The 25,518-nt window shown below is 37.2% G+C and overlaps 1 pseudogene; it reads right to left on the reverse strand.

Moving 5' to 3' along the window:
- The window catches only part of LOC133762900 (hydroxyacylglutathione hydrolase, mitochondrial-like), a 57,855-nt pseudogene extending 35,185 nt beyond the window's left edge, over window positions 1-22,670 (reverse strand).
- Window positions 22,671-25,518: the final 2,848 nt, after the last annotated feature.

Raw genomic sequence — 25,518 nt, forward strand, 5'->3', positions numbered from 1 at the left:
ATTAAATATCTAATTTCAACTCTAGGAGATAATAACTCAAGTGTGTTTTAAATAAATGAATGAACAGTTAGAAAAATTTTAAACACATAGCCCCAAAGCATGAAAACTGCTGTATTCTTTTATTGTTAATTTTCTTCAGAGAATTTCCAATCATGAGATTTTCAAAAAGATGCTTATTTTGAAGTCTCAGTTATTGGCTATCAGAGCAATATATGTGATTATATGTGATAGTCCTAGAGGCTTGGAGATCCTGAACACTCTGTGTTGAGTGAGGGTGTGGCTGGGTCAAGACACAATTCTTGCTGGGATTGTCAGAGCACCTGTGTGAATTGGTCCCTTCTATCAAATCATCCCCTATACGGCATGCACCTCCCCATGCACTTCATCAAACACACCCACACTGTAACTGACATCAATCCTTGTGTGAGAATTATTTGGATGCATCTTTAGTCATTCCATAAGGGACGATCTGATTTTAATGGATAATGTGATTGATGGCACTGTATGCAAGTCTTCCACCTAGGCTTGGATGTGACTGCAAAATGTTCATGTGTGTATGTTGAGTCAATACACTTTGGTTCAGAATAAGATTGCTTGCTGGAGCTACAAAATCTGTACCCCACTCAGAAGTGTCATTCATAATACAGAGAGGAGAGCTGTCATAGAAGCCTGTATTATTTAAGCTAGAAGTATAAATCATACACTGTTCTGTGTTTCAAAAGCTGTCAATCACACGCAGGTTTTCCATTTGTAGATTTGGAGGGAAATAATGCCATAGGTTTTCTCCCCTCCACATCTCTTCTAATGTCTGGCAGTTATGACTCCCCACAATTTTTTCCTCCCTTCATTGAATCACCCAAGATTTTACGGGCCCTTTTTATAAAAACATTTGTGTTTCTTAAATTCTTACCCTCATCAAAATTACCTGTTTGGTGTTAAGTTCCTTCAGGGTTTTCAAGTAAACTATTTGTATGGTCTGTTTGATTTAACTCAAGGTAAGGCGTTAATGACTTATTAATGACTTCTTAGATGATATATTTGTTTTCTAGAAAAGATTTTTAATGATGCAAAAAAATAATGACTAGTGATTAGAATTCTCAGTGGTACAGGAGAAATGGTAATAATAAAATGGAGAGAAATGGTAATAATAAAATGGAGAGAGAAACAGATAATATTGGCTGGAATGCTTTCCAGTCTTTCTCAGTCCATGCCATGTAGATTGTTTGTGTCTGGAAATATGACAGATATCATAATCTGGCTCTTTATTTCCACCAAGACATACTATAAAACATGTTTACAAAAAGGTAGACTTCATTTAAATAAGCAATTGTTGAAAAAATGGCCAATTACTAAACTATTCCTGTGATCAGTTTTCTCTAAAAGTCATTTCCAGGGTGCTGGCGTTATGGCATAGTGGTGAAACTATTGCCTACAGTGCCGACATCCCAGATGGATGCTGGTTCATGTCCCAGCTGCTCCATTTCCAATTCAGCTCCCTGCTAATGGGTTGGGAAAAGCGGTGGAAGATGATCCAACTGCTTGTTCCCCTGCCACTCATGTGGGAGACCCAGAGCTCCTGACTCCTGGCTTTGGCCAGCCCCAGCGCCTGCTGTTGTGGCCATCTGGGGAGTGAGCCATCAGATGCAAGACCTGTCTCTCCTGTCTCCTCCTCCCCCACCCAGAACTTTTTCAAATAAAGAAATAATTATTAAAAAATTATTTCCAAATTTATTTGCATGGAAATGAAGTCATATTTGATCTTAAACTAATTGACTTTAAACTTTGTACCACAAACATTGGATCTTCACAGAATACATGTTCTCAACGATTTTACATTCATCAAAGAAATGTATCAACAAATACTACTTTATTGAGTAAATCACAAGTGATTATATATATATCAAATTTTATTTCTGAATTTAGTAGATAGAGACTAGATGAAAAATGTGAATGTTTCCAAATAAAATTTTGTATTTAAATGTCTTCTTAAATTTAAATTTCTTGTATTTCAGGATATTTTACCCTGACAGTATCAGTTTAAATTTTTTATTTCTAACATTCAAAAGTATATGTGTATATCTGTATATGGTCTGATTAGAACAGCCAGATGACAAAAAAGACCATCTTATTTCAAGTTACCAGATCACTAGAAATTTGGATTTAGCAACTGTGATGCCCTGCTGAGTGTGGTCTTAAATTTCCTCTTCCCCTTTTACATATAGTGAATTCATGCCAGTTGCAGACTTTAAAATGCAGTTATGTGACTGGTACTTTTGCAGGATGACTAAGTTAGCTCCGAAATCAAAGAGTGAAAGTGAAAGGCCGTGGCTGGAGCTATGGACGTCATATTGGATTTTGTGGGACCACTCACTCTCGATTGAGACCTTACCACTGGCCATGCTCATTAATAAACATTGAGTAGAAGATTTGAAAAGTTATCTGTGGGGGAAGAGGAAAGCAAATGAAAGAGTCAGAAAATGGTATCTTTTTTAAAATTTGTTTTCTCAGTGAAAACCCTCTTTGTGTCTCAATTTTAATGTAGTGTACATAGTTTCTGACAAACCACAAACATTATGTGATACGGAGAGAAATGACACCATATTATCCAATGATTTCCTCTGAGAACACCTCGGGGGGTCTGGGCATTTACAATAAAACTCAGTAATTGTACTTCCTTCCTTGGTGGGTAAGTCCTGCAGAAGGGAGCAAACTGTGAAAGCGATGCCTGCTATTTTCTTGGTGAGGATGTTATCAATCTGTTTAAGTAAACTTTGTATTACCCAGAAGATTAGTCTCTGATTATTATTTTGCTTATGTTGTGTTCAAATCGTGTGACTGTTCTCTTAAATGAACTCCACTGCATGTCGATTTTGCAGGGACCTCTAAACAGTGGGTAGTTTAATTATGTACCACAGCTATAGATATTTGCGCACAGCTTTTGTGTTAAAGATAAAAGTTTTTAAAGCATATTTATTTCACCATAGACCATTCCAATTTAATAACGGGAGTATAAGTTTCTAGAAAATGCTTAGAGGAAAAGTAAGGACATTACTTGGTATTGTATGGTTTTATATTTGAGTATAAGAATCACCCTGGGGTTTATTGCTTGGGCATACCTAAAAAGCTTCACCCTGTATGTTATATAGAGTGGATACAATATTTTCCACAAAAAATAAACAACTGATGATATGAAGGAAAGTAATGGGCTAAATCTAATGACAGCCCAACTCCGTGTTTCAAGTGCAAAAAATAAAGGGAACAGATATGGGAAAGCTGTCTAGGTGAGAATTGTGGGTGAGATCAAAACCAGGAAGTCTAGGTAAGAAAGTTAGTAGTTTATCCAAAATCAAAACTCTTGTGATTTGTGCGAGTTGGACTAGTTGAAAGGAAAGTATGACCCCCCCCAAAAAAAGAAGAAAGAACGAAAAAGAAAGAATGGAACATGTTGCCTCTAGACTACAAGTCATTGACTTATAAAGGATCTGAGAGTAATTTGAGGAGGAATTTGCACTTAACCAAAAGTTCTGAAATTATGAGTTAGTAGACTGAATTCTGCATTTGAAGCTACTCCCTGAAGCTGTGAAAAGAAAGGAACAGTTCTTCCTAGAGTGTTTAAACAAATTGGTAATTGCTTTGATACATGCACACTCTGCTTCAATTCAATTCTGATAACAGACTAATCTGAGCCACTTGTCCCCTACTATTTTCAGTACTATTTTTGAAGGCCACAGAGATTAATTCACCTTGTGTCATATTATTTTTAATTTACTCTGGAAAAAGGAGAGATACTCATATATAATTCACCAAATATGTTGGAAAATTCTGCATGCAAATATATGATTCATGATGTATTAAGAGGATGGATGATTTCTGTGTCAGAACCTGCAGATAGTTCCCTGAGATATTACCTTTTTATTCTGTATAGGCAAATGATGTTGCTCTTTACCTTGAATTCCATGCCATGGAGTAAAATGTTGAGAGAAATGACAAAATAGAGAATAAGTAATACATACCTTACAGAAAAATGCACTTAGATTATAGAAGTTTCGTCCATGATACTATAACTGCTGGTTTACTTAAACAGCCCTATATGAAAGTAGGAGAACTGAGAAACCACTGTCTATCTCCCAAATTTTTTTATCTCCTATAAATTTTTGAAATAAAAGGACTTCAGGAAATGAATCTCCCTTTTAATATCAGCATGTTGTATAAATGACCCTCTCAACATACCTGCAAATCTTCTTAAAAAATACCTTTCAATGGTATTTGAAAGGCAGAGTTACAGAGAGGCAGAGACAGAGAGAGATGGAGAGGCAGAGAGAGAAGGAGAGGCCTTTCATCTGCTGGTTTACTCTCCAAATAGCTGCAACAGCCCAAGATGGGCCAATTTGAATCCAGGAGAGAGGAGCTTCTTCCAGGCCTTTCATGCGGGTGCATCTTCTACTGCTTTCCCAGGACATAGTAGAGAGCTGGATTGGAAGTGGAGCAGCCGGGACTTGAACCGTCACCCATACGGGGTGCTGGCACTGCAGGTGGCAGCTTCACCCGCTATGCCACAGCGCTGGTTCCCTCAGGCCATCTTCTGCTGCTTTCCCCAGACCATTAGCAGGGAGCTGGATCAGAAGTGGAGCAGTGGGGACTTGAACAGGAGTTCGTATGGGATGTTAGTGTTTCAGGCAGCAACTTTACCTACTTATCCAAAATGCTGGCCTCAGAAATAGTTTTAACTATTTGTCTTACCTTATTACAATAAAAATTAATGCCTTGAAGTATATGGCTCACATATAGAAAACTTAGAATATTGGGCATTTGTCTTGGATATGGTTTGAGTGTGTATTTCAAGAGTTCATGTCCCGGTAGATTGGTGCCCAATGGGGTGATGGCAAGTGGTGGAACCTTAACTGGAGTTTAGAGGAAGGGATTAATCTTAGAAGAGATTAAGTCTAGTCTCATGGAGTGGATTAGCTCCTCCAAAAATGGGTACTAAAAGGGAGCCTGGAGCTTCCCCTGTATGCTTCTCCATTGTTTGCCATTACTGCTTTAACATACACTTCTACCATTTGTGACACTGTCCACTATGAGACGCTCCTCAGAGCTGAGCAGATGCAGGTGCTATGTTCTTTAACCTCCATAACTGTGAGCTAAATAAACCCTTTTACTTAATAAAGTACCCAGCCTCAGATATTTTGTTATAACAACACAGACCAAACCAAGACAGATATTAGGCAGCAGAAAACATGGAAACAAAGATTGGGGAATGAAAAGATTTTGAAGATCTATATTATATAATAGCAAACATTTCATAACACTACTGTCTGCAGCAACTGGGAAGTAGATGTATTGACCCTGCTAGTCCAAAACTGGCTGTGAGAAAGAACCAGAATGTGCATGTGTTGCACTTAGCAAGGTACTACTAGAATGAAATGATCTCAGGAAAGAATAGACTTATTTATAAGTACAAATTGCTTCCTATGAATGTAAAGTCTACTGTTTTTGTAGCCTATGTGTGTACCAAAAAAAGCTGAAAAGAACTTTGACTGTCAAATTTCTAATAACACTTCTCAACTAAATAAACTGACAAAATCATAGAAAAGATAAAATTGGAAGGTTAGGAGTTCCACTTTTTGCCTGAGTTTTTCAGGAGTTCTACAGTCATCTCTTAATGTAATTGGCTAAAATAAAAATGACCTATAGTATCCAGAAAATAAAGAAACATTCATTCAAGAAAAAAAAAAAAAGAATGAGAGTGTTTGTGATATGTGATAAAAAACCACAGTCTCCTTCCTTCTCTCAGCTCAGTGCAACAGAAACTCTACTGCAGACTGGTATCTACCAGAATCCAGGGCTTCTTTTCCCTCCCATTGTTGAGCTATCTGATAAGGAAAAGATATCAATATTTGCCCTTCTGTTCCAGATTTACCATTGAGATTACATCCTGGCTGGTTATGGGTAATAATAGAGTCTGCTGCCATCTTATATGTATAAGAAGCCACCTTGGATGTGCCACTGCTGAGAACACCATGGATATGGTCATATTTTAGTGAATGTGGAGGTTGGGTTTCTACACTGGGAAAGGTAAGCTGAAGGGACCTGGGGTTGATGCTTTCCCTACTAAGTGCTTAGCTTCTAAGGAATATCACTTAGAGACAAGCCATCCTCTTGGTTTCTGTTAACCATGGTTCAGAGAACATTTTTTCAGATGTGGAAATAGGAAATGAGAAGCAAGTCATAGAACAGATATCTCCAACTTTATCCTAAAAGTAACTGAATTTATTTGTAATGGAGTGTCAAGAAATTCAAGGTTATAGGAATTCTCAGAGAGAGTAGCAGATGTAGTGAAAGGAGAATGATAGAATTATTGGTAATGTAGACTGAAGTGTAAGTCAACTGATTTTCTGGAATGGTGGAAAGGAGAAGTGGGAAGAGAGAATCGGAAAAACAACAACAACAACAACAACAAACCCCTCAAACACTGCCCTATGAATTATCCCTTGAAAGGAGTATGACATTCATTGGGTTGTTCTTTGAAGCAACTATGTCTCATGACATGGTTCAAAACAACACAGCAACAGAAATTAATGGAGTTTAACATCTGGGTGTGGATAGAGAAAAGACAATCAAAGACAACCAAGCCAAAGTCAGTGTCATCCTGGGGATATACACAATACCGCACCTCATAGAAAACAACACCAAAGGAAGCAGAGATGAGAGAAGGATTGAGAAGGAGAGGCAGAGAGATAGAGACACACACAGAGAGAAGTAGAAAAACATTAAAAGAAATAATGGTTGAAATTTTCCAAAATTTATTGACAAATAATAACAAACATTCAGGAAGTTGAAAGAATTTCATTTAACACAAACATGAAAACATCTATAAAAGGACAAGTCATAGAAGAAGGGCTAAAAGGCAAAAGCAAGAAAAATATCTTGGAAGCCACAAAAAAATATTCACCATTCACAGGAAATACCATTAAGATCTACAGATTACTTCTTAGTAGGAATACTGAAGGCCAAAAAGCAGTGGAAAAAAATTCTCAGAGCAAAACAAACAAAGCAAAAATACTAACACAGAATCCTGCATCCAGCAAAGTTTTCTTATAAAAATGAAGGCAAGATAAAGATATTCTCAATAAATAAAAATTGAGAATATTTGTTCCTGGAAGATATGATTCATAAGAAATATTAAGGTATCTCTTCAAGCTAAAAGTGAGTAACAACAGAGAACAATTGAAATTCAAACAAAAGAAAAATAAATACTGACACAAGAAATTATGTAATTAAAATCCAACAGTAAAATATATATTTATCTTCACTGATTCTGAAAAAGTTATATAAAGTACTATTCTGTAATGTATTATTATGCTCATAACATGTAGACATGTAATATATTTACCAAAAACAGCACAAAGTGGGAGCAAAACAGAATTGATCAAAAAATTGACTGCAGATTGTAACTTTAATCTACAAGAACAAATAAAGAGAACCAACAATGATAAAAAAAGAAAGGTAACATCAAAAAAGATAAATGTATGATTGTTATCTTTTAAAATTCTTGAAAGGATATAAATTGTAAAAGATACAATATATCATTGGATTTGTAATATCTATAGATATAATATATATGACAATAATATCTCCAAAAGATGGAAAAGAACTACTTTAACGTATCAATGTCTCATTGGAATTTAGTGAGTATAAATATGAAGCTGTTTTTTTAAATTAAGAGTATATAGTAAGTCTTATAACAACCATGAAGGAAATGATTCAGAAAACATACTAAAAAGTCATGAAAGAAATTTAGATGCTATCAAAGAAAATATTCAGTGAATGCAAAAGAAATCAGTAGCCAGTGCCACGGCTCACTAGGCTAATCCTCCACCTGTGGCGCCAGCACCGCAGGTTCTAGTTCCCCTTGAGGCATCGGATTCTGTCCAGGTTGCTCCTCTTACAGTCCAGCTCTCTGCTGTGGCCCGGGAGTGCAGTGGAGGATGGCCCAGGTCCTTGGGCCCTGCACCCGCATGGGAGACCAGGAAGAAGCACCTGGCTCCTGGCTTCGGATCCGGGCAATGCACTGGCCATAGAGGCCACTTGGGGGGTGAACCAACGGAAAAAGGAAGACCTTTCTCTCTCTCTCTCTCTCTCTCACTGACTAACTCTGCCTGTCCAAAAAAAAAAAAAAGAAATCAATAAATGATAAATAGAGGAGCAAAAATATTTCAGTATTATAGATAAAAAGCAATGTGGAAGACATAACTCAGGTCATATTCCAGGAGAAGGCATTTAATAGAGTGATTAGGTCTGCACTTGAAATACAGTCCATGTCAGAGTTCTACAGTTCAAGTGCCAGTTCCAGCTCTTAATTCCAGCTTCCTACTATTATACACCCATAGAGGCAGCAGGGGATGGATAAAGTGTTTTGCTATTTCCACCCATATGGTAGACTCCACTTGAGTTTCTAGTTCCTAGTTTCAGCATGGCCCAGCCCAGCCTGCTCTAGGCATTTGGATTGCAGTTGGGAGATTTCTCTTTTGCTCACTCTCTGTCAGTCTCAAATAGTAATCAGAAAAATGAAAAGAGAGGACATTACTACTGACTTTAGAGAAATAAAAAGAATTATAAAGGAATATTATTATGAATAATTTTATACCAACAAACTATTCAATTTTGACCAAATGGGCATATTCCAATATAAACACAAACTGCTAATCCGACTCAAGAAAAAAGACTGTGTGAATAGACCTGTAACAAATAGAGAGGTTGAGTAAGTAATCAAAAATTGGCCCATAAAGAAAGTCTCAGGACCAGATGACTTCACTGGCAGATTCTATCAAATGTTTTCATGACAGTTAATACCAAATTTTCATAAATTCTTTAAAAAAATGAGGAAACACTTCCCAACCCATTCTATGAGGCCAATATTGCTGATACTAAAAATTAGAGAAAGATCCCAAGGGGAAATCTGTAGATCAATATATATGATGAATATGGATAGAAAAATCATCAACAAATATTAGTAAATTAAATTCAAAAATGTATAACAGAATTATATCATGACAACGTGAGACTTAACCCAGGTATATAAGGTTAGGTCAACATCTGAAAACCAATAGAGCAGAAAACAAAAAAATTCCACATAAGCATCCAAATGTTCACCAAAACCATTGGATAAGTTCAACATTTTTTCAAAATGAAACACTCAATATATTTGGAATACAATGAAACTTCCTTGAACTGATGAAAGGCTTCTAGGAAAAATTCATTGAGACCATTTTTAATGATGAAGACAAGGATGCAAACTCTCATTATTTTTATTCAATAGGTGCTAGTCAGGACAGATAGTCAAGAACTAAAAGATATTCAAATTGGAAAGAAAGAAGGAAAACTGAACCTACTCACGAACTATATAATCTCATATGTAGAATATCTTGAGGAATTCACAAGATAACTATTAGAACTAAGAAATATGTTCAGGGGCCGTTGCTGTGGCATAGTGGGTAAAGCTGCTGCCTGCAGTGCTGGCAGCCCATATGGGTGCCAGTTCAAGTCCTGACTCCTCCACTTCCAATCCAGCTCTCTGTTATGGACTGAGAAAGCAGTGGAAGAAGGCCTAAGTCCTTGGGCCTCTGAGCCCTCGTGGGAGACTTGGAAAAACTCCTGGCTTTGGGTCAGCCCAGCTCTGGCCATTGCAGCTATTTGGGGAGTGAACCAGCGGTTGGAAGACCTCTTTCCCTCTCTTTCTTTTTCTCTATGTCTCTGCCTCTCTATAACTCTGCCCTTCAAATAAATGAATCAATATTTTTTTTTAAAAAAAGAAATGTGTTTAACAACTTTGAAAGACACAAAATTAATTAAGAAAAATCAATTGTGTTTCTATATACTTCCATAAACTGTATAAAATGAAATGAGGAAAACAATTAAATTTACAGTAACATTGAAAGAAATAAAATGTTTAGGAATAAACTTACAAAGATTGTGTAAAAATTTTACTCTTTAGCTTAGAAAATGTTGTTTAAAGAAATTAAAGAAAAACTCATAGAAATAGAAAAACACCCATGTTATTGCATTAGAAAATTTAACATCATTATCAGTATGCTCCTAATCAATCTACAGCTTCAAAACAATTCCTATCTGCATACCAGTTGACTTCTTTGTAGATACTGACAAGCTGATCATAAAATTCACATTGAATTTTAAAGATTCAAATTAAAAACAAACCATCTGGTAAAGGGAGGTTAAAGGTGGGAGACTCACACTTCCTAATTCTGAAACATACTATAAAGCAAGAGTAACCAAGACAGTGTAGTATTGGCATTGGGACAGATGCATAGATATAAAGAGTACATTAAGAGTCTAGAAATAAACACATTTTGACAAGTTTGGCAAGACAATTCAAATTGGGAAAGAATAGTTTTTCAACAAATGGTGCTGTGACAACTGGATAGCCATATGCAAAACAATGAAACTGGGCATTCACTTCACACTCTATCTAAAAACTAACTGCAAGTTGATCAAGCATCTTAAGTGTTAAAACTATTAGAAGCACAGTAGTAAATGATCATTATTTTGTATTTGACATTAAATTTTGAATATGTCAGCAAAGCATGAGCAACAACAAAAGTAATATATAAATTTGATTCCATCAAAATTCACTTTCAAGGATTTGAAATGATAAGCCACAGAATGGAAAAAAATAGAAATAATGTATCTGATAAGGGATTTGTATCTAGAATATGTAAAAAACCCACAAAATACAATAAAAAGAGAAGGTTGAAAAATGATAAAAGAAACTGAATAGACATTTCTTTAAAGATGATATACACAAATGGGCAATAAGCACATGAACATTGCTTGCTGTCCTCAGTCATTAGAGAAGTGAAAATCAAAACCCACAGTGAGCACCACTGTCACATCCACTAGGATGGTAATAATCAAAAAGATAGCAACAGTTGTTGGTGAGGATGTGCTGAAATTAGAATTATCATACACTGCTGGTGGGAATGTAAATTAGTGCAGCCACTATGGGAAACAGTTCGATGATTCCTAATGAATAAGCAAAGAAGAATATTTCTACTTTTAGGTATGTATCCAGAATAAATGAAAAATTTTACATGAATGTTTATAGTGGCATTATTCATAACAGTTAAAAGGTAGAAACAACTCAAATTTTATCAACTAATGAGTGAATAAAAAATGTAACATATCCATGCAATAGAATGCTATTGAGTAACAACAAAGGGAATGCTAGTACATGCTTTGACAAGAATGAGCCTCAAAAACAAAATTCAAGTAAAAGAAATCAATAATAAAAGACCACATATTGTATGATTTCATTTTTATGAAATATACAGATTAGGAAAATCTATAGAGACAGAAAGCAGTAGGTTTTATAGAGTCAGGAGGATTGAAGTAGTTATGTCATAACTAATGGATGTGAGATTTCATTGTGATGTGATAAAAATATTTTAAAATTGACCATACTGATGTTTGCAAAAATACATGAAATATATTGAAAACTATTAAATTTATACATGTTAATTGGGTGAATCTTATGATATGTGAATTATATCTTGATAAAATTTATACTGGAACAGGAAATGGATTATCTTCCCACTCAAGTCTGTTGCTTTACATGACCCAAGGTAGATGCCATCAGGTTCTGAGAAAGGCCTGAGCACTAGAAAGCAAAATGAGATGATAAACATTTAAGAAATTGGACAAATTAATGCAAGAGACCTCAATACTAAATAGGGTAAAAGAAATTTGTGGATAACTACTAGCTCAAGGCGTTGCCAATAAAGCAGTTCTAGTCTTAGAACTAACTGTGTGATTATAAAACAACCCTGTGTGATTATTAGACAAGTCCTCCAAACTTACATTAGCAGAACACAGTGAGAATTTCAATCTCTGAAAGGGGGTACAATTTTCAGTGCTCACTTCACATAAGGCCATGGAAGACAACAAACAGGGAAGAAAAATGTCCTAGAGAGTGTAGTCATGGGTAGTATATGCTGCACACGGTAGCTTCTTGTGCAGAGTTGAATCAAGGGTTTTGGAATTTACCCAACTATCATGATTTGGAGTTTCAGTAAGTCTTCCAGTAGAGTTTCATCATTTGTATGCACCTGTAATTGCTATGTTTCTACCATTTTCCTACTTTTACAGTTGGAGTCTTTATTGGAATTACTAAGTTTCTCCTCCATTATTGTAATTGTATATAGAAGGGAGGCAAAGAACTTGTCTTCTTAGTTCACAGGTGACGGACTACAAAAATCATCTTGAGTCTGAATAGAGAGAAATACAATAACTCAGTGATCTATGGACTTCAATTCAAATGCAATAATTGGGTTGTCTCTTTTTGGATTATTATTGAATATGTTCTATGTGTGGGAAAATAGATGGATATGCCTCTTGTGACCAGAGGTCAGATAGAAGCATAGACTTCAGGCTCTTCAAAAAGAAAATGCATGATCTCCTGTTCTTCATTGTCACCCAACTGCTTTTCCCCCAGCCTCTCACACATTTTGTTGGGGTCATGTGACAAGGCCTAACCATTACAATGTGAGTGGAACAGAGGTGCATCATGTTCAGTTCTTGCCATTAAAAAGCTCGGCAAATGCTTCTCAATGTTTTCTCCCAGCTGGGAGGAAGACAGTCTCCATGATGATGATGGGTTGAATATGGCAAGGCCGACTTCAGCCAAGGTCTTTGAGTGACTATGTGGAGGAGGGTGCTGTAAACATGTTTATCCACTTAGTACAATTATTAAATAATACAACGTTCTTGAATTTGCTTTATTACTCATTTTCAGTATTTTTTAAAAAAGAAAAGCAATTAACCTTCTCTAATATAACACTAATCATCAAAGTCTTCCTTGCGCTGCTGAGTTTTATAAATTTTTCTCCCTGGGTATTTAATATTTTTCATTGATTTGTGTACACTCCAGGTGGTGGCTTCAGTGACTTCTCAGATACTTATTTTCTATTCAAGGTGGTTTTCCTATTCTTGAGATCTATTTCTTTTTCCTTGTACTTCATCTTATTGGTAGCTTTATCTGGGTAAATTTTACTTGTATTCATGGTATTTTAGTAATATGGTTTAAAATAAAATGATAAACAGGAACATGCCCTCTAGGAAGTTATAACACGATAGATATAAACTGGACAAAAATGTGTTGTGAATACTCCTCTTGCCTTTTGAATGGTGATTCATACACTAGAAATTAAGAATTAAAATTTTTCTTCATTGGAAGTGAAATAACTTTGTGTGTGTGGAGGGTGTGTGTCTATATAAAATCTATTTAGTTCTAATAGCAGATCTGTGTATTTAGATCTTTTTAACAGCTAATTGGGAATACCATCCAGTAAACTCTATAAAGCAGGACCAACTGATACAAAGACCTGACAGTTTGGATTGACTCTGATTGTGAGGCCTACACACATCTTTTATTGGTCCTTGTATCATCTCAGTCATGTATTGCAATATTTTTTTCATGCCTTCCAACATGCAATGTTGAGAGAAATTTCTATGGAGTAGCATATTAAAAAATCCAGAGTGTTACTCATTTAAATAATTTATTTTTCAATCAGGGACATCAGTTTGATGGTTAATACACTGCATTCATTTTCTCCTTTTAAGAAACCTAGAACAAACAGGCTGCATAGTGTATATATAATTCATCTAGGTGTTGAAGTCTGAGCCTACATTTGTAAGAGAAAATTTCAAATGAGCTATAATTAATATGTCACTTTAGGTGGAGCAGTGGGATGAGGGGGTGGAAGTAAATGGATCTACCTGATGTTGGTGCAGCGTATGTGTGGAAAGGAGAAATTAAAGTTAATGCACAAAGAAAAGACCAGCTTTGCAAACTTATTTCTTTGAGTTCATGCCAAAGTCAATAGGTATATGAGTGAGTATCTCCTTCAGGAGGTGTGGAAAGCATAGGTTAAGTGTGATGGAGTACAGTACATTTCAAGAAAGGAAGTTTGAAGAGTGCATTAATCTGGAAGGGCAACTTTGTTTTTGTCAGCTTCATTCCCATTTCTTGGCTGAAATGTAAAGCTAGCATTTCTAGTTCTTAGTTTTTCTTCTGAAAAAAGAGAACCAGCAGCCATCTGTTGGTTCTACATCTACTAATGTAAGGTGATATATTAAAGGTGGAAATGCATAAATTTATATTCCAGTAAGTGCTTATGTGTGTCATCCAGGAGACTTTGATTCTGCCACCACTGTCATAGAATTTAGGTATGCCAATGTAGGTCAAAAGGGTTTCTACAGATCCTTACAGATTGATCTTCAAATACTTCCAATAGCATTTAGGTGGATTCCACATATATAGGAGCACAAAGGGTTTCCATTTTGTCACTGTGATAAAATTTTTACCACTTCTTTTTTACTTCTTGTTGATACTATCACTCAAGCATCATGAAGAAAAGTCTTTGGGGAATAGGCATTTTGTGATGCAGTTAAGATACTACTTGGGATGCCCACATCCCATATCAGAGAGCCTTAATGAAGTCCTGGCTCTATATCCAAATCAGCTTTCCTGCTAATGTGCTTACTGGAAATGCAACAGATGATGGCTGGAGTACTTGTGTCCCTGCCATCCATGAAGGAGACTCAGATTGAGTCCCTGGTCCCTGGCTTCAACCTGGCCCAGCCCTGGCTGTTGTGGCCATTGGGGGAGTGAACCAGCAGATGTAAGATCTCACTGTGTCTCTCTCTTTCTCTGTCTCTCTCTAACTGTGCCTTTCAAATAAATAAAATAAATCTTAAAGAAAATTTAAAGAGTATAGACTCCGGAACCAGAGGTATTGAAATTCTATTCTGGCTTTCATCATTCACTAGTTGGGTGTCTGATATGTTATATGTTTAAGTTTTATTTTCTTATTTATAAAAGAGAGCTCAGGGTTTACCTGACATTAAGCAAATATTAATAAGACAATTCATTTAAAGCATCTAGTACACTCCTATAATATCAGAGGTGAACGAGAAATGAATAGTGTTCATTTATTATTTTTGTTTTATTTTTACCATATGACTTTCAATCAGAAGAATTATGTATGACGATATTTTAAAAAGTTATAATAATATATTTTTCCTGTGGAAAATGTCTTAATGTAGTTAATGCTTTGATTGTTTTCATAGTTAGGGTTGTTGTAAAAAGTGGTTATTAATAAATCATTAAAATTTATAACTTAGAGGATACTTGTTAATATATGCTATAGTATGTTTGTGTAGCAAATTCATTTAAACATTCTTGAAACAAAGACATTCACAAACAAGTGCTACTGTTGAGTAAAAAGGAGACTATCTGAGGAAGAATAAATCAACTTTCTTCCTTTTTAAGCTGTATCAGGCATTTGTGTGTAAATTAAGACTTTTACCCAACCTCTGCAATTGTGGGAAAGTCCTTGGTTGTTAGGCATTAATTACGTCATTAGTTCCTTGTTCAACATTAATAGGTAATTGAGGGTTTGAGGAAAAGATGAAATGAACACAGGTTTTTGTTGGTGGTGATGTAGCAAAGATTTAAAATCTTGACTTGCCAAAAAATTAGAACAAGTGCCTACAGAATTTAGACAAAAAATTATCTGGGAAAAATTCACATTAGTAGCCTTAAGTGTCTAATGAATTTAATGCCATTTAGCTTGCATTCTCATAAACAGGTTTAATTTTATAGGAGTTTGTATTACGTGATATAGGAGTTGCAATTTCTGTGAGCTCCTTGAAAACAGTGTTCTGCTCTACTTTCCTCTCCCTTCATAAATGTTGGTGTTACAAAACTGTTAGTCATAAAAAGGCATTTATAGTTCTATATAATTTTCCTTCTTTTTCTTTTATTTTCGTTAAAAATGCCGTTTTAAAAGTAATAAAGCCCTTCCTTCTCTAAATCGTCAATCTTTTTTTCCTAAGGGAAGATTAATTTGTAAATATGCTAATGGATTTGTATAATATTAAAGTTTCTCAAGAAAAATTACATTATTTCCTATGAATGAACACATTTATCTTATTCAATTTATAAACTAATGGCTAAAAACCCCAAAACTGTTTCCTACTATGTGTCTTATAACTAAAATGACTGCAGGCACAGCCACAAACATGCCATTTCACAGTAAATTTATTGGATAAAATTTTTTTCAGTCCCTTTATTGAGTTTTCCTCATTTAGCTGTGTTTGGAGTCTAGCTAATAAAATGCAATTCCTCTCACAAAAAGGTGAAAAAGTAAACATGCCGCTCAAAATAGAAGTGATTTCTAAACAGGAAGTAGACTAGAAAGAACAAATGCTTCGTTTAAAAGTGCTATCAGTTGTAGGAATGCTGTGATGGACATGTTCCCATAGCTCCCTTTCATTAAATAGCAGGGTGATCTTTTGGATTAGGCAATGAGCTAGGGACTTAGAGGTTCAGTTAGATAGCTAAAGCGGACTTGCTTAGACATCATGCATGAGAAACTTAACCCCTCCTCATCTGTCGTGTTCCTTTATTGCTTATTTTCTTTTTTTTTTTTAACTTTTATTTAATGAATATAAATTTCCAAAGTATAGCCCATGGGTTACAATGGCTTCCCCCCTCCCATAACTTCCCTCCCGCCCGCAATCCTCCCCCTTCCCGCTTCCTTTCCCCTTCCATTCATGTAAAGATTCATTTTCAATTCTCTTTGTATACAGAAGATCAGTTTAGTATATATTAGGTAAAGATTTCAACATTTTGCCCATATAGCAACACAAAGTGAAAAAACTACCATTGGATTACTAATTATAGCATTAAATAGCAATGTACAGCACATTAAAGACAGAGATCCTACATAATTTTTTTTTTCAAATTAATTAATTTTCTATGCCATTTCCATTTTAACACCAGGTTGTTTTTTTTTTTCATTTCCAATTCTCTTTATATACAGAAGATCAATTCAGTATATAATTAGTAAAGACCTCATCAGTTTGTGCCCACACAGAAACGCAAAGTATAAAAATACTGTTTCAGTACTAGTTATAGCATCACTTCGCTTTAGACGACACATTAGGGACAGATCCCACATGGGGTGTAAGTACACAGTGACTCCTGTTGCTGATTTAACAATTTGACACTCCTGTTCATGGCGTCAGTAATCTCCCTAGGCTCTAGTCATGAGTTGCCAGGGTTATGGAAGCCTTTAGAGTTCGCTGACTTTGGTCTTATTCCGATAGGGTCATAGTCAAAGTGGAAGTTCTCTCCTCCCTTCGGAGAAGGGTACCTCCTTCTTTGATGGCCCCGTTCTTTCCACTGGGATCTCACTCACAGAGATCATTCATTTAGGTCTTTTTTTTTTTTTCCATGATATCTTGGCTTTCCATGCCTGCTATACTCTCATGGGCTCTTCAGCCAGATCTGAATGCCTTGAGGGCTGATTCTGAGGCCAGAGTGTTGTTTAGGACATCTGCCATCCTATGAGTCTGCTGTGTATCCCACTTCCCATGTTGGATCTTTCTCTCCCTTTTTGATTCTATCCCTTTATTGCTTATTTTCACCAGCTAGATGCTTCTATTGCATCAACTATTCCCCGAGTCAGGCAAAAATACCTTGGTGCCCTGCCAGTATCCCGAGATGACCTTAGTGACTGTTGGCTGTTGTCACTGAGAGACACTCTGCAGTAGGAGGTGACATTTGCATTACTTGGACACCTCCCTCTCAGCGAGAGTTGGATTCACAGGGGAAATAAGTAGGAGCAGAAGGCTCTCCTGATTCAACGGGAGATGACAGTAAAGGGTTATTATGGTGGTCTTATTTCCAACCATTTCCCAGAAGAGTATATCAGCAGGGTCTAGTGCTATGTGATAAAAGTGACTGGGCTGGAGTCCCCAAAAATGCAAAAGAAGAGCTATGGAAAGTCATTTATAACAAAGTGCTTCAACTTTATTTTTAAAAGCTGGATTTTATTTCTTCACCTTTTGGCTTTCATGACATGATTTAAGGAAAAGCAATTTGAATTCTTTTTGTATGGCTTTTGCTAAATGGGACCAACTGCTGCCTCATTGTGTGGCATCAGTATGTTTTGACCTTGCTTGATTATTCTGAATGCTCTTGATAGAGGCCAGTTTAAACTGGTTTAAGATGTGTAGTAAATATGAAGGAAGAATTGATTGGTTTGGGGAACTGAAGGATCCCGGGCTACAACTAAAACTAGACATTGCTGTGTCCTGGTGCTCACACTATCCCATTAGGCATTGACTGGTTTCCATTTATCTGCTCTGCTTTCCTTTGTGTGGTTTTTGTTGTTAGTCAGTTTCTACCTGTGGTCACCAGCTAGTCCAGTCCCGTACTGAGTTTCTCATTCCAAGGATATTAGCAAATACTAGATCTATCATCATCCAACTTGGAACATGTACCCACCCTTGAAGCTAGTGTGTAAAGATCAGTGCCAGTCAACCCATAAAGACTGAAAATGAGAATCGATAATTCCTTAGGGGAAAATAAGATGCTAATTCTAGAAGCAGGAAGGATATATGATATGCAGGCTAATAGAACATGTATGTCCACAACACCCTTATGAATTGAAGAGCCATGACGTGATAAACAGCCAGAAAAAAGGAACCCAAGTTTCAACACCACAAAAGGGGACATTTCTCCACCACATAAATAGTATTTAGTGTTGGAGTCATATCATGCAAAGTGATATAGCTGAATGAAATGTTGTCAAGGTACATCCAGATATAGCTGAATTTAACTTGGCTTATGAGCAGTTTAATAATTTTTCCAAAAGCAGAGAATGTGTTGTAGGCTTTTCTTGTACTTCTTGAAGAACATAGTACAGTACTGGTCACAAAGGAACCACTAAGCACATATTTCTGATGGATTAATTTCAGCTGTTTTTAGTGCTTATCACGCTGAAGGATTTCTCAGGGATTTTTCTCCAGCTATCCTCACTGAGTGTTACATTTACTTCCCATCTTTCCATGTTACTTGAGGGATCTGAATATGTCCTTTGAACGTGCCTCCAGGTTTCTGTGCTTTCTCTCACACCACCAACGCTCTGTCTGGCAGAAGCTGAGACCACGGCTGCTGTCTTTCTTCCATACTGAAGGGCTGTGCTGTGCACAGTATCACTTCATGCTGCTTTCCTGATCTGCTTTGCATAACTGCTTGGATGAAAGTACTTTTTATGGATAACCCAAAAATAGGGAAATATATTGAACACTGCTTTGCTTTAGCATATTTCATGGGTTAAATGCATTAAAATACTATTACAGTAAAACTACATAGAAAGCAAGCATTCTCAGGTTCTAACAATGCTCAACTAATTACAGAGCAGATTTGACATATTATAATTAACAAACAACCAAACTATTAGGACAGCTTCTTAAATCATAGGATTTTAGTGGTTCTTGGTTTAGTTTTTAGAAGGGGCCTTATAGAGACTATAGTCCAGGGATAGAAAATAGATTCATCTTGTGTGCCAAATTTGATCAGTTGGTGGTGGTTGCCTGGAGAGAGGTGTTAAGAAAGAATTTATGGCTAAGTCCAGACTCAGTGGGAAAAAAAGGGGCCGGGGTAGATTTTTTTTTTTATGTCTGCTATGGTTAAAGAAGGGGTAAGCAGCAGTACCATATGTACCACATAATTGCTGTCTCAGTACAGACTCTGTACATAGAAAATTAGAAAAACTTAGTACAAGTTTACATTCCTAGTTAGTAGCAGAGGTGTCTTTTGAGCTCAGTCCCTCAATATTTCCTCAAATATTCTTTCCAAATGGGTTGACTAAGACAGGCAGACCTGCAAAAGCAGTCCAAATAGAATCTGATGCACCATCCAATCTCAGTAACTATTTGCTAAGTGTGGCATTTAATTAAATTATACGTTCCTTTCCCAACCAATGAATCACCAAATACTTATTGACTTTGTACTGTGTGCGAGGTAGACAGGGAGCTTGGCACAGCTCAAGAGCATGCCATCTCAATCTGTTCCCCAGGGGTTGATGATCTTCCCAACAGAAGAGAGGAGTTGGATAGTGCCATGATTTATCTCTGCCGTGTTGTTTTGCTTTCATTCTCTACCAGTTTCGCTCACTCTTAGGCCCTGTTCTATTGTCTATAGAAGACACATAAGTACTTCACTACTATCATCCTGTATGTATATAGTCCACTTTCCTAAAAAAGTACTGTGCTTTGGGTTATATAATGAAGCTCATGAAAATGGAATTATATTATAGGGAATCAGCAGCACATTATGGGCCTGGTTTTTAATAACAGGTGTCTAACGTGTGCATACGACATGCAAAATATGCTGATGCAAATGGATGATTGCATGTGCAAAAATATGCAGATTAATGTGCAAACAGATGTTCAAATAATTTCCCATTATTGCATACCATTACCCTTTTTGAATGCACAACTGCAAACTTTGTATATGGGTATGTTTGCACTGTTTGTATGTCATGTGTGCAATCTATACACATCATCAAGGATTGGGCTTCATCATGTCCCTAACTAGAAACCTTAACCTTCCAATGTATTTTAGCTCCCTGAGAGAGTCCTTTGCAGGAAAATGAAAATACTATGCCTTACCATTAGAAAGCTCAATATCACCAGAAGATAAATGCTAATTTTTATCTGTCTCTCTTTGTTAGAAATGTGGTCCTTTCCTATCAATACAGCTTTTGATGTCAGTGTAATAAAATGTAAAATCTGCGCAGATTCTCAAACTGTCAAAACAACAGTATGCACTTAACAGAACTTATCTAGCTCTTGGTAAGTGCTTAATTTTTTTGTTTTGTTGGTTTTTCTTCTATCTCTCTTCCCAGAGAGTTATCAGTGCTCACAGATAACCCTAAGAAATATATCTTTGATTTTAAGGTAGAAAAGACCTTGAATCTTTTAGGATTTCTTTTCCCAGGGGCAATTTTAGATATCAGATCAAGAAACACAAAATAAAATAAAATTAGAATCTCATTTTATACCAATAATTTTAGATTATTTGTCCCAAATTGCTGTATTTCACTACTAAGTTGGTTTAGTTCATTTCACATAAATCATTGGAAAACTAAAATTGCAAAAGCTTGATATCTTTCTCTAATAGTTGTGTCTCTAACTTCATGTCTTATGTACTCCAAAGCATACATTTATAAGATAAAGTTTCAACATATCATCATTTTCCTCAAGCTGAGCTTAAGCATTATTTGGAACAAAACTTCCATGTATTTCTTCATCAATATATCATTTTACCTATCATCATTATTTTCAAGTTGTCCCCCAAAGAAACATTGAAATGGGTACAGACTCCCTTGTGTCTGTCCTAGGAGAATCAAGCAGTATCTTTGTTTAAATAACATTGAAATACCAAGTAGTTCTTGGGAGTAGAGCTATAGATGAGAAGACTGAAGACACTAGGGAGAATTACTCCAAAGAAACAAGTACGATGAATCATCTATTTTTATACAACTGGCGAAGAAACTATTAGAATGCCAAGTTTCATATATTGCTGCAATCTTAGAAAAAAAAAAGCTATGTGGCAGAAACTTTCCTGTAGTCATTACTATAAATATAAACACAGGAGTTATGTCAGAAAATAATATTTGAGATATAACATCTCATCTGTAATCTCTGAAGAAAAAGTTGTAGATGTTTTCAATGCTGAAACCTGAAGCAGGGTAAAGATAAGAGTTAAATGTTTGCTCTCTTTTGAGGCGCTCTCTCCTCTGATGCTACGTATTATTATGAGTTCCGAAGCATTAAATCTAAAGGCCCATCAACTCGCATCTTACAGCTCTGCCTGTCTGTGGACAGGACCCTGTCTGTCTGTTTCCTCTATTGCACTATTTTGTTTGTACTACTGTAATCATTTTGCTGGCCCAGATCTGTGTGGGTGTGCTGGCAGCTTTACAACAAAGTTACATGGGAACAGAGTTAAGGTTGAATATTTATTAGAAGAAGCCATCTGGCGTCAGGCTGTCTGTACAGGGGGGCTCGTTTCTTTAGTAGGCTCTCTTCTTTCTCTATAGCTCTTCCTCCCTTTCTCTTTCCTGCTCTTTCTCCCCTGCTCCTCATTTCCTTGTTCTGAAAAAGTTGAATGTGCCTCTCTAACTCATTAATTTTGTCCTTTGCACTTATGTTCTTAAAAAAAAAAAAATCTCTGGATCCCTGTGTTTCTTTTAAAATGTTTTCTCTTCCTCAGAGGCAGCTTGTTGCTGGCTTCCACAATGACAGTACCCACTGAGGGTCACCAGTAGAAGGCAGCAGGACAGCCACAGGGGAACAGTGGCTTCACTTGTGGGCTTCCATGGTGCCCTGAACATCCATTTTCTGTTTCTGCTTTTCTTTTTTTACCTCCAGTGGGCAAACTCATATAAAAGCACCTCTCTTTGCAGTCAGGCTCATTTCCACATAAGCAGAAAGAGAATAAATACTTCTTAGCTGTCTACCATCTTGCTCCACCTCAGCTCTTAAATTGCTCCCTAAACCATCTTCGAGAAGGTTAGCATTTTCCTGTCTTCTTTTTGTGTGAGTTTGGTGTTCGTTTTCCTCTGCTGTGAATGATCTCTCGCAGTAGCAACGCCTCTCTCTGCCTCTGTGTATCTGTCCCTCTCTCCCGACATGGCCTCTGTGCACAGCCCCGCTCCTATTCACGCAGCCTGTCCTTAGCTGGAGGTGTGCTTCCCAAGGTGTCACTCTCACCAGCCTGCTGGAATAACGTCCATGCCGCAGCACACGTGGTGTGTGACCCATGAAGAGCGGGGAAAGGCAGCTCATGAGCCAATGATCACCATAGCGATTGAAGTCATCCAGACATGGCAGCATGTTTTTGGTGAAGGCAAAGTGGACTTGTCAGTCTTCTTTTGCTGCTTGTGGGAGGATAGCCAAGTACTGAGCTAACATCAGTTAAGTCCCCTGCAAGTTAACTTCTTTCTCCTCCCTCTACAGTGTGGGAAAGTACCCAGGAAGATTCCCTGGTGTGAGACTGCCCTATGGAGAGGAGTTTCTTAAAGCTCTGGTATATCTGTAGTAATGCATTTGTGTATCACTGGAAGGGTGGCAATTTGTCTACTCAGTTCCCTAATTATCCAGAGTACAGGAGTTATCACTGGAATCAGATGGGAGAAATTAAAAGATCAGTGCAGCACTGAAAACCTCCAGTGCAGATGGGCTATCTGCAATCTGAAGAGTTCAACAAGCCGAAATCAAAGTCAGCTTAATAACACAATAACTGCTCTGTTGTAGAGAGGGTTCCCCCCGCCCCGGCCTGAACTCGATTTTTCTTCATTTTCTCAGGTGGGTTATGGACTAGCCAGTCACTTTAGTAGAGAGCCCTTATTTCAGGCAGCTTCGAATGCTTCATCATTTCTGAATGACTTTCAGCTCTGGGAGATTTCAGTGCTGGAAGAATTGCAATAAGCTCTGAAACTTTATCCGTTCTCAAGACTCTTCCGAGTCACTGGGGAGCTCCCGCTTCCACGGGTAATGGTGATCGCTCTTCTCTCTTAGAGAAGGAAGGTACCACCTCAGGGGTCACATGACAATACCAGAGAGGTTAAATCAACTTCCAGCTGAGGTTTTACAGATACGTGGGGGCTCTTGGAATGATATTACCATATTATTGTGCTCTTGCTCTTGTTTCCTTTGGCTCAGGAGGAAGGGCAGGATCTTGAGTAACAGATTTACCCAGGGAAAGCTTCACCTGATCCCAGCAAGACTGGGCTCCAGTGTCACCCCATCTTGCTTTAACGGGTAAGAAATGTCTCAGGCAGAAATGTTGTTGGTATTCTGAGACTTGTGTTTATCTTTAATTTTTGAAAGGCTTACTCAGGAACGGATTTCAACACAGGATCTCAGGGGAGGTGGAATAAGAGCAATAGCTATTAAAATGGAGAGGCGTTCGGGGAAATGACTGGCCATTTGATTTTTTTTTTCCTTCAAAAATCTGCCAAATAAAAGAGTTACCTGATTCGTACACAACTGGGATATCTAATTGTGCCTATTTTAAAGAATGTATGTACCACCTATATTTTCCTGCAAAGATTTAATTGCATAAAGAAGTAGCTTTAACCCTAAGAGTCACCCTAATCATTAAGATTTAATTATGGGTTAGTCACTGACGAATAGTAAGGAAAATATATGTTTTGCCATTCTATATACCTCTTTGAAGGGAAAAAAAAAGCCAAGATGGCTATCCCCTGGTGACATTTCTCTGTATGTAGTTGGTTTCTCAGGCTTCCATAAAGGAGGGATTATTTATTATTAAAGGATGGAACTGATTTCTCTTCTGAAGGACTTACAATCTTACACTGGAGACAAAAAAAAAAACCATGTTACTAACACAAATACTCAATACAATAATGACCAAAATGTTTTTAGTTTGTTGCTTGTAAATTTATTGATTCATTCTTTACCATGTGAGTATTGACTACATGCAAGGGACTATGCCAGGAGATTTGGTGTATTTGGAGCTAATTTGTTACAATCCTTGTCCTCAAGGACTTTATAGTATAGCTATTTTTTTAAAAAAATTTATACATTTTGAAAGAGTTACAGAGAGGGAGAGACAGAGAGTCGGGGGGTGGGGGGCGTGGAGAGAGACTGAGAACTTCTATTTGCTTGTTTACTCCCCAGATGGCTGCAACTGCCAGCTCTGGGCTAGATAGGAGCCAGGCACCAGCAGCTTCATCCTGGTTTACTACATTGAGGGCAGGGGCCCTAACACTTGGCCATTAGCAGGGAGCTAGATTGGATCCAGAGCAGTCAGGATACGTAGGGGTGCTCATATGGGATGCTGGCATTGCAGGTGGCTGCTTTACCACCTAGGCCATAATGCTGGGACCTAACAGTATGATTTTCTTAAAAGATTTATTTATTTATTTGAAAGGCAGAGCTACAGAGAGGCCAAGAGAGATAGAGATAGAGATAGAGATAGAGATAGAGATAGAGATACAGAGAGAGAGAGAGACAGAGAGAGAGAGAGAATGAGAATGTCTTCCATTCGCTGGTTCTCTCCCCAAATAGCACCTGGAAAAGCAGATTATGGCCGGAGCTGAGCCGATCCAAAGCCAGGAGCCAGGGGTTTCTTCTGGGTCTCCCACGGAGGTGCAGGGGCCCAAGGACTTGGGCTATCCTCTGCTGCTTTCCCAGGCCACAGCAGAGAGCTCGATCAGAAGTGGAGCAGCCAGGACTCGAACCGGACCCACATGGGATGCTGGCTCTGTGCTGGCTCCACAGTATAATTTAAGAGAAAGATAATTTCACTAATAATAGCAAACAGAATTGAGTGCTTACCAAAAGAATTAAAAGAGCAAGGATCCAGGTGAGATAGACAGGGAAAGGCATCCAGTTAGATTAATAGTTATTCTGGGCATTTAAAAACAATCTGTGTCAGAAAGGGCAACACACACAGAGAAAATGTTCCACCCTGGAGCATTAGATTCTCTACAGTGGTAGTGAAAATGAAACCAGGACTGTATTGAAGAGGAATTGGTCAAACTCTCAGGAGTCAGGTTGGGCATTGTGGTCTAGTAGGTTTAGTCACTGCTTAAGATGCTAGCATCCCATAAGGGC

Source organism: Lepus europaeus, chromosome 1, assembly GCF_033115175.1.
Source record: "Lepus europaeus isolate LE1 chromosome 1, mLepTim1.pri, whole genome shotgun sequence".
NCBI classification, from domain to species: Eukaryota; Metazoa; Chordata; class Mammalia; order Lagomorpha; family Leporidae; genus Lepus; species Lepus europaeus.